The 15,256-nt window shown below is 41.7% G+C and overlaps 1 protein-coding gene across 3 annotated transcripts in view; it reads left to right on the top strand.

The window, feature by feature from the left end:
• LOC133472865 (caspase activity and apoptosis inhibitor 1) overlaps positions 1 to 7,483 on the top strand; it is a 36,237-nt gene extending 28,754 nt beyond the window's left edge. Inside the window, exon 9 of one of the 3 annotated variants that reach the window (XR_009786881.1) lies at positions 7,468 to 7,483. The gene's annotated coding sequence lies outside the window, so the exon portion shown is untranslated. Of the gene's footprint in view, positions 1 to 1,992; positions 2,791 to 7,467 lie in introns of those variants that run through there. The other 2 variants (XR_009786879.1, XR_009786880.1) reach the window with 2 other exon arrangements.
• The last annotated feature ends 7,773 nt before the right edge of the window (positions 7,484 to 15,256 follow it).

The following is a 15,256-nucleotide window of genomic DNA, read 5'->3' as shown; positions in this document are numbered from 1 at the left end:
GTCGTCCGATGTCTGAATGCAAAGCGGAGATCGCAGCAACCTGAGATACCAAAGTACCCGATCTTATATCCGGCGCCGCAGTAATGGACGCGCGTAGCGTTTGCGGCTTGTAATATTGGTGTTCATAGTGCTTTTTAACAGCTTGTCGTGTCCCCCCCCCCCCCCCCGTGGCATGACATGAACAGCCTTTATGAAGACTGCTAAAGTGCACCGCGAAAACGGGCAAAGGAGGTGTGAAAAGCTTCCCGCGGGTCAAATAAACCCCGGGGTGGTCTACTCTGGCGGAGTCAGCACGGAAGATATAGACAGAACCGAAGCATGCGGTCATTTTCCAACACAATGATACAATGAAAATGATATTTTTGCACTTCAGTGAATTTTTTGCCAAGGCCCTTCGAACTGTAAAGTATCTGCTGTCAGCAAACAGCCTGTTATTCCTCTTCGCTTTCAAAATATTTCCGCTCTCTCAAAATGTCTCCGATGAGTGTTTATTCCATGATTTATTAAAAGGAGTAAATGATGTTTTTTTTCTTCCCCCTTTGATGCCGGGACATCGTCGAGCGTTCAAACATTGCCTTGCTGCGTTTATTTGCATGTTGGCTGCCAGTTCCGTCTGAAAAACACGTCAATCACAATGCACCAGAAGAGGGACAAATTGACTTGTTGCCTTCCAGAACCCCAACAAAGGATATTGTAAAATTAGCAATTTGAGTTATTTCTCCCAACATTGCAACTAAATTCTTGTAAAATTGTGACTTTGTTCTTCAACAAGTGCAACTTTATTGTCATAACATTTTCTCACTATCGTCAGCGTTTCGAGTAGGGGCTAAGCTTATTTGTATCTTAATGTTCCGACTTAATTGTGGCAAAATTGTGCATTTATCTCGGAAAATTGCAACTTTGGTTATTCACGGGTCTTTGAATGGGTTGCAACTGGACTGTTCTGGTTGCCTTGGAAGACGTTCGGCCTCTCATTGGAGCAGGCTTAGAGGCTAGATAGGACGGCTTTTCCCTTCAGCGTCATCAGATCTAGTGTGAGCAAGGTTCATTCATAGTATCGCATCTTAATTACTGTAAAATTGTGCCTTTATTCTCGTGAAAATGCCGTCGCGTTGCAACTTCGTTATAATTGCAATTTCATAATAGGTCTTGTGCGTATTAAATGAGCAAGGCTAGTTTGTCTCCTAATATTGCGACCTTATTCGTGTAAAATTACAACTCTATGATGACTCTATTCTCATTTCCATGGTGGCTTCATTTATAAAATTGTGCCTTTGTTCTGTTGAAATCATGACTTTATTCTCATAAAATTACTGGGCAGCATCACCTGTTCCAATACACACAGTATTCATTATATTATAAATTTCCATGTCCTTTTTTACCCTTAAAAAGTGTCCATCGTAATGCGCATCTGCGGTCAATGTTTATGAACAACCATAAAGGCAGACTTAGTGTAGCGTCACAAGTAAGCTATTACGCACTAAAAGTTAACGTCTATGAAGTAAGCCGACGTGAGGTGAGGACAAAGCCGTCATTAAAAGTGCAAATGAGTGCTGTAAATGAATCTGTGCCGTCATAGGTCAGTGCGAGGGCTTCGCCCCAAAAAAAAAAAAAAACACACCAAAAATTTTTTAAAAACTCATTCACTGCCAGCCTTCCCATTTAACATGAATATTTGACTTCTAAAGCCGTCAATGGCAGTGAATGTGTTTTTCATAATGGGGCTGGATTCATTGTGACGACATCTTGATCCCCCGCATTGATGGTGAGGAACTCTAAATTATACTGTAAAATCCTGTAAAAAAACAACTCACTTTAAAATCGACAAAACAGGGATTCCGACTGTAGGGAACACTCTTCAAACTCCAGTCGGAAGCAAACAAAAATCAATAGAAGCAGATGCCCTATTTTCCTTTAAAAAAAAAAAAAAAAAAAAAAAACAACAACATTATAAAAGAATCCTCAAAAGGTTAATGTGTGTTCTCTCGGCAGGTGCACTTGAGCCCGGGGGGACACAAGGCAAGCGGGCATGGTCAGGAAGATCTTTGGCATTTCATCCTTCCTCGGAGTTGACGCAACACGCCCCGACGTGACCGATAGAACAGGAAGCAGGTGCATTGGAAAAAAAAATAACTCGCGAGTCAAACTGGGGGGCTCGCGTTGGCGTGTATGTGCCCGCTTCGCAACCTGTAAAAATACCAATTTGACTTTCATTTTGTTGAGTTTTTGACTCATTTTTTTAAATCTACATACGGTCAAAAAAATGCCGTGGAGAAGCTTTCCTGGCTTTTCCTGGAGAACTCAAAAGCAACAATTCCAACCAAAATGTCCCACAAATAACCCAAATTTCATGGCGATCAAGTGAATTACTGGGAGGCGTTTGTTTAAGCACGACCCCCGAAAATCAAACTCCCTGGGAAAAAAAAAAGTAAGTCCTCGAAAAAAAGATGGGAGTTTATCGAGACTCCTGGACCAAAAAGTGTTTTTTCATTTAGCAAACTGGAAAATTCGCCATTTCGACTGCTCGAAACTGACGTAAATCAACACCCCAGGAAAAATGCTAGCGACCGTGGTGTGGGTGTGGGAGATTTTCCAGCCCTCCGGGACCACAAAGTGGTTTTTTCTTTTGTTTTGTTTTCTGTTTTTAACAATTTTAAAAAATTATGATTTTGCAACAGCTGTGGACTTGGCTAAAAATCGCGCTCCTGGAAAAATGTTGTTTGTAAAATGTGTCTGTTTTATTTAATTTTTTTTTAAAACAGCAATGTAATACCAAAATGTCCAACTCCCTGTGCGTTTTACAGCGTGGTTTTTGCACTGACTTGAGTGGGTCCTTGTGCTTTAAGATGCTTGTTTTGAGTGTTTGCAATCCGAACATGGCTTACTGAGGTTCTGCGTTATGACCTCGTGCTGCTGATGACTTTCAAGAGGCACGTGTGAAAATGTAGTGCGCGTCGAGTGTTTCTCTTCTCCTCGGTTCAAGGTCGTGCTCGAAAAGGACCGGGTATATGCGGCGCGGACAGCAGGCTTTGCGGACGATATCGCGTGGACAAGACGAGACCTTGAAGTAATGCCGCCTTTTTTGTGTAATCGTCTGCCGACAGTGAAGGGAGGCATAAAATGCGCATCTCCTTCCTTGACCTGTCCTTTTGTTCGCCGACACTGGAACTGAAGGCTTTTCATCCATGACTGAGCGGTTTAATTAAGGTGGTCCTTATCGTTACTTTGATGAGGTGCGTGGAAGGGGTCATATTGATTAGGCTAATTTCGCTGATAGTTTCCAATTTATTTTGTCACCTTCAGAAGAGTGGAACTCGAGGGAGGGGGAAATATTTGACCAACGATACCAACCAATGGGACAAGATTTCCTTATCGAGTGCTACGGAATTGTTATCTCGGGGGAGTGAGGTAAAATATGGATATCACAATGTATCATTATCTCTTATGGTGCGGTATTGCTACGCATAAAAACACAAATGAACGTAGGAGTGGGAAAAAATATCAATATTTTGATATGTCATATCGTCATCCCTCCCGGTACAGCATCAAAACACCAATATAGGAATGTTAGCTAAGCAATACAAGTGAGGCAAAATATTGATATGACCATGTATCATAATCTCACACAGTGCAATATCGATACGACAACAACAGAAATTTCCCAAAGCAAGATGAGTGAGGCAAAATATCGACATTGCAATGTATCATGATCTCTCTTGGCACAGTATCGATACACTGACATCAGAAATGTATATAGTATCAGTGGGCCAACATTAGCGTTTTATTCGGGCAACGGGAGCGGGGGAAAATAATTATATCACGATACAACGGTATTTTCTATAGTACAATACTGATATGGTATAAAAATCTTCAAATACTGTGCCATGCTATGTCATAGCGCATATGATAGAGTATCAATACGGCCAATTCCGAATTTACCCAATATAGGAGCAAAAGTAGGAACTAGTATCCAGACCGCAATGTATCGTTTTTTTTCCCACAGCAGAGTAAGAAGCGAAAGGACACGATACAGCGATTGCGTCATGAATAATCTCCGATACGTTGGCATTTCGAAGAAGGGGAAACAGCTGTCCTGCGTGCCCATAATGAAGATATTTGACGCTTATGTATCCATACAGAATGCAATATCCATGTTCTCTCTGACCGGCGTGCACATTTGACTCTGGAATCTCGACTCTGTCGTCGTCATCAATTTGCCAGGTAGATAGCGATAGATGTTCTGATGCATTGCACCAAAATGGATCCAATCTGACACCTTGCTCTCGTGCCTCGTGTCTTGATGGGGCGTAAGTGGATCGTTTCTACTCGGAGGAAAATCTTCCTGATGCAGCTTGAAAGGGAAAGAAAAAGGGAAAAAAAGGGCCTCGCATTCACTCGCTGTCACATTTCCGCAGTCTTCAGCATTATGGATTTCAGATGGAAGTCATTTTGCCTTTATCTTTATTCCACGCTTTGCTTCAGTCGCATGCAGTATGTCATATCGTTATCTCAGTATCGATATGTCAAGGTCAGGAAAGTGATAAACGAGGGACTATGGTATTTCCTCATTTATCGCGCGGATTGCGTTCCAGAACCGCCCACGATAGATGAAAATTCGCACAGTAGCGACCGTATATTAATTTTATCATCCATGCATTTTCTGTTCCGCTTATTTTAAAGCTTCATGCATAATAACAATACAAAATGTGCATATGAAGTGCAGGTGATGGTCTTTGACTTTCTTGGGTGAATTTCCATTGAATATGCTAAACCGCCGGCACGCGCTTCACCCGAGCACCTGACCGGCCTGCGACCCCCTCGACCCGGACGTAATCCTTCAGGAGACCGCGGTCAATCACTTAAGATAGATTCACCCCTCCAGACAAATAAAGTATTCAATCTATTAGAGAGACAGCTTCAGCTTACTTTCAGTTTTCATTGCCGTCAATCGCTATCAACTCGGAGAGATTTTCAGAAGATATTTTTTGTTTGGTTTTTTTTGTACCAAGACCCAGCGTTTTCACACAGTATCATTATGTTCTGATGTTGCCGTTTCAATACTGTATCATGAGAGAGAGCGTTATTGTTGTCCTACTGCTATTGCTTCGGTTAATTTTTTGGGTGTTTTGAGAGATAACGATACGCTGTATTGCCATTTTGATGTTGCCGTATTGACGCTATACCATGAAAAATAACAATACAATATATTGCAATATTGATATAATGTACCGTGTAAATTTTGACATATCGATACTGTACCGCAAAATATGACAATTCCAATATTTCTTCCCGGTAATATTAGTCATTCTGTGCAGAGAATGACTCTATCCTCTCTGCCTGTGAGTGTTGTTATATTTTCTGTCCCCATGTGTTGCTGCACTTTTTGTGTTCAAATATCCGTTGCTTAAAGTGCTATTTGGTAGCCTGTCTATGGCGTTTGCCATTATGTGTTAGCATTCAGCTAGCAGACTAACAGCAAAGTTACTGTATGTGGTCATTTTAAATACACAAGGGGCAATTGTCTTTGTTTTATCTTTAGTTTGAGAGTAAACTTCAACTGGGAGTGGCAAACAGCTTGAACACTCCTGTCGAGTCACTCTATAAAAAAAAAAAGGACAAAAAATGTCCTATAAGAATACAAACATAAAAAAAAAGCCTCCTTTAAATGCAATCTGCATTGCTACGGCCCCATCAATTTTTCCTGGATCTCACAGCTAAGATTCAGAATTGATTTGTGTATGAAAAGTGCTTGGACAAGCAGCCATCAGCGGGAAACGTTACGATCGCCCCCCGCGGGATCGAAGGAGGCCATTGTCGCGTCAACGCAAATTGTCCGCACGCAGTGCGACGATTGCGGCTAACAATGACGGCTAGCAGTTCTGCTATGGATCCAGAAGTCCAACCTGCTGCAAGGCGCTACTCGGTAAACGTGTAATCTCCAACAGCGGGGGTCACTTTCACAATGGGATGTATTTTTCCTTGAACTGCCGGGCTCCCATCTGTGAGTGCACCATCTCCAGCGTGTGGGAGGATCTTATCTAACCTTTCCCTGCTCATGAAATATTCAGCATCCTGGCCACCAATCTCCTCCGTGTCAGGATGCTGTGTCCAATATAGGGCTTGCAGTGCTGGGAACAAAGGAGGAAATTGCTTTCACACCCCCCCCCCCCCCCCCCCCCCCCCCCCCCCCCACCCTTCCTTCCCTCCGCATGATCAGTACAATCACACTGGACCGCATTCAGCCACACATTCTACATTTGTTTGTGTACAATATGTGGAAGGTGATGTTACATGAGTGTCAAAACTATTAGAGAGATTAGACAGCGAACAAGATCTCAGTCAGGCGCATGTTTCAGTGCTGCTATTTTTGTTCCTATATTTGGGCATTAGTCATCAATATTGTGTATTTTGGATTGAAAAATATTAATGTTTTTAGTAGCAGTAGTAGAAAATTTTGTAGAATTGTTTTTTTTATTTTTTTCCCAGCTAATTGCACTTTTTCTAATATTTTTGGCTTATAATTTTGTATTTTTGTCACAGTATTGCTGGCTGATCATTTAGTATTTTTTTCTTAATATATTCAATTTTTCTAATATTTGTGTATATTTCTACATTTCCATCTATTTTTGAATTTTTTTATATTTTTGTGTTTGCTTAATAGTTTACTATTAAGCAAATATTTAATATTTGTCATCTAAAATGTTTTAATTTTTACACTATTTATTTTTGCCTGATTGGATTTTTGTCATAGTATTTGTATTTTTCGTCTTACCTTTTTGTAATTTTTATAGTATATATGCCTGTTTCTAATATTTTTCTCAAATCATTTTGTATTTTTGTCGAATATTATTATAATTTTTTTTCCAAGTATTTGTGAATTTCTCATCCATCTATCCATCCATTCTCATCAATATTTTTGTCAAATATTTGTACTAGTATATTTTTTAACTGATTATCAAAACATCTGCCTTGATAAAGATTGTTTGTTGTGAAAAACAATAAAGATTGTGATTGTTTGTTTTAACCAAAATAAACAAGTTTTATTGATTTTTTGGGTTTTTAGTTAATTAGCTTTTTAACATTCAAGTGATGAACACATTCACTGCCATTGACGGCTTTAGAAGTCAAATATCCATGTTAACTGGGAAGGCTGGCAGTGAATGAGTTAAGGACTATAAAAATAATTCAGTTGAATTGAATTAAATAGAAAATTAGAGGTTTTTTTCATTGTGTTTGCAGGATTGCGAAGACTTTAAATGCTCCTTTTAGAGAGCGACACTTGGGGATCCAGAAGACCTTTTAATATTGTAAAATAAGAATGTATAGTCATTAAAGCGGCTCATGTTTTGTGTGTTGAAGCACACCTACAGAGAAATGTTCGTGTTGACGGCGCTAATAGTCTTCCAGATTGCACCAAATTCCTCACAGTCACCTTGACAAATTCATCATTTGCTTACGTTTCCGCAGAGGGTGGCGGGCACGATGGCCTGCGGGCTACGAGGAAGTCGGCGGTGGCGACGGCGGCAGCAACCACAATAAAACCAAAAGTGAGGTACAGTATTTAAGGTGTGATGTCAGACATTTACCTAAGCTACAGAAGCGAGAACTCAAATTCCGATATTGTAAAATATTTCGTATGTCATTTGGAATTTGCCAAAGCAATAGGAGTGCGGTAAAAGATCCATTTTGCATGATATCGTTACGCCATCTCTTCGCAATACAGTATCGATACACCGATGGAAGAAATTAATTGTATTGGATTGGATTATCTGTATATCTTTGGTGTTTCTTGCAATAATTAATAAGTGAATTTAGTTCTCCCTTGTATGTAAATGAAAAAAAAACCCTGCCTTTGCAATCCCACCGAGGCATATTTATTTCATTTTAAAACGAAGCTTTCAGGTCACCCTTCAGTCCTTCCCTGGTGACATTTTCTGACTTGACATTCTGTGACATTTCCTGTTAAGTATTGCTGATATTCCCGCCGAGGAATTAAAAGTGTGTCTTGAAGGGAAGGCGCCTTTAAAGGGGACACGGATTTAGCCCTCGCCGCCGACCAAGTGCGCGTCGCCAGGTATTATATGAAGAAGTCGCTTTTAATCCGGCCAATATGAGCACCAATTCCATCGACCCCGAATGTACGGGAAGAGCGTCGCTTCAACTGGCTTACAATTTGATTTGCAGCCAAAACGTTTAAGATGCACGCGCACACATGCAAGAAATAGCAAGTAGTCTAAATGTGAAGACTTTAGCCACAGCAAAATACAAGTTCAGTCGTAACACTTAACGTGTTGTGCGACTTTATCTGTAAGAGCGTCGAGAAGAGAAAGCGATATATACACTCCCCTCTATGTCGTGACTCGCTAATTTATTATTCAACCATTGAAAGAATTTCCTATTTGGTTTTAACAAAGGTTCAAAAATGGTTCTATAAGTTCTATAGTACTATATTCATCTTTCTTGTCCCGTAATTTTATCCTGTCCTGTAAAAACAAGCACCTTGATTGAATTTCCCCGTAAACATATTTGGGGTTTGCGTGCGCTCGCGTGCGCTCTCGGAGGTCAGAGTTTGACGTATTGAGAGTGACATCACCAAATGTCACAACCAGGGACGGTTTGAAAATGCTGCCGTTGACGTTAGGTTGACCTGGATGACACAAGTTAAAAGTAGCTGTCATTGTACATACCGTATCACATGTGGAACAAAGACTGGTAGCGATTTGCTGTGGCGTGCGCCTTATTATCAAGGGTTATCGTCAATGGACAACATTAAAGCAGCGCAAAAAAAAAAATGAGGAGGTGGGGGCGTCGTTTGGCTTGAGTAAGTATGTACTCCGGATGTGGAAGGAGGAATTGCAGGACGAAAATCGGGGAGATGCGAGCATCCCGTCTGTGAAGGCGCCATTAAATTGTCAGTTATGATGGATGTTCCGCCTTTCCTGCATTAACTGGTACATTAGGAGTCATTAATTCTTCAGGATGTGCACTGGAGATCAGGGGGCCTCCCAGAGGAGTTGGGCGGGGGTGGCGGGTGGGGGGCGGGGTGGGATTACTCACCACCATGATAAAGCAGCGAGAGGGGGCGATAAAGAGGGTGGGGCGCTCTGACTACTGCAAATCAGCATTTGTTGTCAATCAACACGGTTGCTCCCAGTTGAAGTTTTTTTTGTCACACTAAGCGTAAAACAAAGAGAACTACACGGTGTTTATTGAAAACATCATCGTTGTCCCTTAGGAAAGGAGGCCGCTTAGCTTCATGCTAACAAACAATGCAAAAGCGCCTTTACATGCTAACGGTTAACTTCGATAGATGCCGATAATATAAGAATACTGACAGTCACTTAAAGCAGTTGGTCGTAAAAGTATATTCTTCTTTGTTGGTGTCTGCATGCCTGTATTATGCTGCCTCCCGGTGGCGAAGGTGAGCATACCAGAAGGAGCAGCAAAAATAGAAGAAGAAGAAGAAGAAGTGGTAAATGGTGAATTAATTATGATCCTATTGAATTATGTTGTCACTCTTTGTTTCTATAAAGTGTTTTGAGTTGCGAGTGTGGTCACGGAACCATTTAAGCTCGTGTTAGTTAGTCTGAGACGATCATTAACTTTAAAAGAAATAGGCTACGCTTAGTGATCAACGTGTACGGGGAATATGGAGAGCAGATCCTGTTGTTGTTCCTTTTAAAACAAACGTCATTGCAAATCAGTACGCGGCAGGACAAAAGCCAGCGATAGCGTTCCACATCTGAAACAGGCCTTGTCGTTTTCACAGTCACCATCTGGTTCCACGCTGCTGGGGTTTGCCATTTTATAGTAAATGTCGGGCGAACGGCATGTGTGTTTCTGCGCGTCTGAATCAGGTCGCGGGGGCGGTCAGTGCGGTGAACCTCGGCTCCATTACTCCACTTCAATCCAGCCCACGCGTGCGAAGCACGGGCTTGAACGGAGAGCCCCCACCCCACCCCTTCAGCGCCCCTCCAGACGCCCCTGCGCTGAGCGACCTTGACCTGTGGTGGCGTACGCCCGTCCAAACACGGGGCGGGCCTGACTAATTACTCCAAGTGGGACGTGGGCGCTTTGTGTCAGGGATGCAGTGAAGGATCTCTCATCTGGAGGGCATGCATGTCTGCTATTTATGCCACAGCAAGCTGTGGAATTGATTTTATCCTGACTTGTTTTTTCTTTTTCTTTTTTTAAATCGTGCACACTTTTTTTTTTTAATTATTATTTTGGGGTAGCGGGGTTGACTCCTGCACGGGATGTTTCGGCTCCTCTGGGAGCGTCTGTTTGCTCGTGGGATGAGCGCCAGTTGTTTTAGTGCCTGCGACAAGAGCCGGTATTGACTTTCTCGCCGCCATCTGGAGAGAGAGAGAGAGAGAGAGAGAAAGAGAGAGCGAGAGAGAGAGAGAGAGAGAGAGAGCGCGAGAGCGCCTGTTCCTGCGCACTGCAGCAGCCTGAGCCGCCGAAATGTTCCTTGGGTACCTCATGCTATCCTGTTCCCGGCAACATGGCTTCTGATGCAGTATCCTTATACACTATAGTGATATCACCAGCTCTCATTTCTCTCTGTGTCAATATATCAGAGTCAGACATTTATATTGTTATGAATGTTATCTTCTGGTACAGGTTACATGGTATCATGATGCAAAAAAACAAACTAATATCACACCCTCGCCTTTTGTAGCACACTATCAAGATACCTGCATCAATTATTGATATTACGTCGGATAAATTATGCCATTTATCTTTTAAGGCAAAGTATCAATATCCAAAAAAACGATTACACGTCCTTTTGTTATACAGTCTCAATATACCCGCATCAGTTATTGATATTACGATGAATCGTGCCGTTATCCTTTACCTACAGTGTCACTATATTAGCATTCAATATTTAGATTGTGATGAATTTTTTTTCTTGTTACATTCATATTCTTACATTTTCAGTTACAGTACTATAATACCAGCATGAATATTGATATAATATTCTGTTATCTTTGATGGCACAGTATCCATATAGAAGATATGATCACAAATTGTATTGTTACCTATTCCAGTACAGTATCAGTAATATACCTGCAGCGAATATTGGCATCATATCTAATGTTAGCATTATTTTTTTTTAATGGTACTGTATTGACATGCAAAATAGAGATGCGCAATGTACTGTGTCATTACATTTTAAGTTAGAATATCAGTGATTGATATTGGGAAAAATCATTTCTATTATTGTCATTATCTTTTCGAGTACTGTATTGACGTAGAAACTAGCAATAGCACAACACTATGACAGCTGATGCATCAAGTCAAGCGTGCCTACCAATGTGGTGTCTAGACAGCTTTTAGAGGTCCTTTTTCATTCCATGACTCCATTTTTTTTTTTTTTTTTGAAGGTAGGATTTGCTGCTCAAATGTTGAATAATTTAATGTTGTTTTTACTGTGTTCCTGCTCATTTTTTCCCCAGCTGGAAAATAAGTCAGTGGCGACATGGCGAAAAGCTTGCGTTGTTTGAAAACCCCTTTTTTAAAACAGTCAAGAGTCACGTGCTAAAATTAGCTCGCCAAAACTCACCAGATAGCAGGCTAATACGCCGCCTAGTGGCTGACTTTATCCACGTCGGGTCTTTATCTCATTTTTTCTCGTCACAGGATTACGCACGTTGTGATGGGCCTAAGCGCGTCATATTTGCCATATCCTTGCGGAATGGCGGTCCGATACGCGAGAAACAGGCGACCCATCCGCCCAACGAAGCCAACCGCCGATCCAAATACGCTTCTGACAATCCTTGACCGCGCGGCGCTTGAAAGGCAAAGGGTTCACGAGACCGCCGCCACGTGATCTGCGAAACGGAAGATTTGTGATGTCATTCTCGGGAGAGTCGTCATCTTTTTCCAAAGGAATTGCAGGTATATTTAATAATCTCATTTTAAAGTGCCATTTCGAGGCACTTTGGGTAGGTTAGGTGTTAGGGTTCAGGATTTAAGGCAGTGCTAGGGTCACGGTTTAGTGTAGGATAGGAGAGATGTTGGGGTTAGGGTTTAAGTTAGGCTAGTTTAAGGGATAAACAGGAGATATTTAGCCTACTAGATCTTTTGTGAGGGAGCAGGGCGAGCCAAATAAACCCTCGGAATTTCCGAAGCGTACGTGTGCGGTGAATTTGTGTCAAACAGGTGCAAGCTCAGTACAGTGGGGGAATCAGTCAAGCTTGTCGCCTTGACCTACTTGACTGTAGCAGAACAGTGGAAAACAGCTCTGGTCTCGGCTTCGTGTTTTCTCCAGAAAAAAATCTGCCATTTCCTAGCAGATTTCAATCAGTGGCTACCGTCTGATTAAATATCACAGCAACATTTTTTTGTAAAGGTCATAAAGGACAGCAAGAAACTAACATCTCTGTCCAATATTCGAAGTCCCTTGGAAGTGAAAATGAAGGTTTTGGAAATCTGAAACCCCGCAGAGAAGTGTTGTTGACGACCTTGCAAATCAGTCGAGTCAATCAAATATCACTTCTAGGGCCTGGAAAAAATGGATGCTACGTCGTTTAGCATCTTTCTTACGCCTCCACACTACTTGCACGTTTGAGTCGGAAAAGCCTCCGGTGGCTGGAAAATATCCCACCGGGTCACTGCGGCACTTTTTCCACGTTGCGACGACGAGTGGACTATCTGAAGGTAAAACGCATTTTCCGGGCGGAGGAATAGTTAGCTAGTGAAGTTCACGTCGCACTTGTGCTGGATAACCGCTGACGCTAACAAAGGCCCTCACGTTCTTATAGAGTGGGGGAGGGGCGACTCATGACGGATGATGATGTGCGTATAACAGTTTTATGTTATAGCTCCACAATTGATGACTACGTCGTTCTCAGCTTTCTGCAATTATCTTCAAACGATTATTAGGTATTTAGAAACAAATATCGGAATTCACTTTACAGAGAAAAATGTCAAGAAAATGGTTTGATGAAACTCTTTAAAAAATCATTGTTTTAAAAACGAAAGTGAAGTCACGAGGTTATCATGAGCAAAACTCTTTCCACTTGTCGAGTTTCAGGTGAATCTCGGCGAGGCCCCAACTCGTTAAACTCAATCAATGGCGCTAAGATGGCCCATCGGTTACAGGTCACGAAAGCTATGTCGGGGAATGTTTGTCTCCGTGATTGAAGTGTCCCCCCGGGCCTACGTTAATTGAGTCCTCCCTGTAATCGCACGCAGGGCTCCAGTATGATCGGCTGCCGGGAAAAAAACGATAGTGGAGATTATCCTCAAGGCCTCTTGTTATGTTCCCAGGCGGAACATTGAAATGGTATTTTCTCGTCTTCTCACACATTGTGACAGACAGCTAACTGACTGTGAAGCTGTGTGTGCTTTGAGATCAACCCCAGAAAACTTTCCATTTTAAAGGATCCTGAAATATCTGACACGTTACATCCTACTTTTCAGTCTTTTTTTTTTTCCCGTTAGCGCTCGGACTAGTACAGTTCATTTGTGTGAGGTGGCGCTCAACATGCTTGTCCGTTAAGGGTCAGAAGTTTCGTGTTGTTTGTGATTGCAGTCGTACGGTGTGCCGTTCGAATTGACCTAACTTCCTCAAAACTGAACAAAGCGATGCTATTGTTGGCCGACATCGAGGTATCAATTACTGTTCCAAATTCGAACATGATTCAAATATAAGTGTGACCTGTGTTCAGGACACACACACAAAAACATAGGATCAGATGAATCCAATTGTATATGTCGCCCCGCAATCAACTTGGTCGTCGATTGTCATTATCTCTAGCTGAATAATTAACGGTGTCATTACTTGTTTGTTTGACCTGAACGTAAAACATTTACTGTTCGCTTTTTGCCTCCGTCGGAGATATTCACGTTGATGCGAGGGAAAACATCGCCCGGCCCGGCACATTCGGTCCAACCACGCCACGGTCGACTGGCTAATGCATTAAAAAAAAAAAATCACAATTATGTGCCTCCGACGTGCAAAGTCAGCTACACCTTGAGATGCGTCAAGAGCCGATAGGAGTACTGCACCTGTTCTAAATCATAAGCGTATTATTTGTAAATGTTAGCATAGGATACCGATACCGTCTCTCTCTCTCTTGCTCTCCATATATATATATATATATATATATATATATATATATATATATATATATATATATATATACATATATATATATATATATATATATATATTTATGTGTGTGTGTGTCGTGATTTATGTATTAGTTTGCTTGCCTCTCCGAGTATGACAAAGCAATAGTAACGTAAAATATTTTGTTATTTTTTGATGTGCCAATTGCAAATTGTTAATGTAAAGTACTCATTTGTAATATGTTCCTAATTTTATTTATTTTATGTTTTTTGGGGTGTGTGGGGGGGGGGGGGGGGGGGTTGTTTGTTTGTTTTACCAGAGCTGTGCCTTTAAGACCTCGCCCTTCAGGCCACACCCACACCAGGAAGCGTTTGCCACACTTAACAGGTGAATGGGAGGAGGGGAAAGTGGAATGTTTCATGTGGGAACACTTGAGATCCAATCGGTGTTGGCGTAGCACTGTTGCTAGGCAGAGACTGTCATGCTGTTGCTGTGTATTATCCACTGGGGGAAGCGGCCATGCTAGGCTAGGCTAATGATGCTACTAACTGGAAGAGGGAGTGAGTGAAACGTCATACTTTTGTTTCTTTGTTCCTTAGCTCAATCGAGATGGCGATTGCGGGGAAAATGGTGCAAGACCAAGGTAAGCTTAGCAGGAGTATTAGTATCCATGGGCGATACGGCCTTGAAATAAAGTCTGCCCCCCCCTCCCCCCTCGCAAAATCTGATTTCGCTACGCACATTTGATGCACAAAATCTTTGATTCATCAATTCACGCATGTGCAAATGTGATGTAAAGCAATCGATTCGCGCATACGTCGCTGGTGACGTACAGCGGGAGGAAAAATTATGCGAACCCTTTAGAATTTCTTACATTTCGACATAAACTTTTCATAACGGTTGGTCTGATCTTCATCTAAATCCCAAGAATAAACAGAGTCTGCTTGGATTAATACCACATAAACAATTATGTTTTCATATTTTATTGGAAATAAAATTCACAGTACAGGGAAGGAGAAAGTAAGTAAACCCTTGGCTTTAATAAATGGTTGACCCTCATTTGGCAGCAATAACCTCAAACTTTCCCTGTAGTTGCAGAACCGACGTGCACATGGATGAGGATGAATTTCGGACGATTTCGCTTTACAAAACTGTTGCAGTTCGGCGAGATTTCCC

This window comes from Phyllopteryx taeniolatus, chromosome 23 (genome assembly GCF_024500385.1).
Source record: "Phyllopteryx taeniolatus isolate TA_2022b chromosome 23, UOR_Ptae_1.2, whole genome shotgun sequence".
Classification (NCBI taxonomy): Eukaryota; Metazoa; Chordata; class Actinopteri; order Syngnathiformes; family Syngnathidae; genus Phyllopteryx; species Phyllopteryx taeniolatus.
The sequence above is the reverse complement of the archived record's forward strand: the minus strand, read 5'-3'. Positions and strand labels throughout refer to the sequence as shown.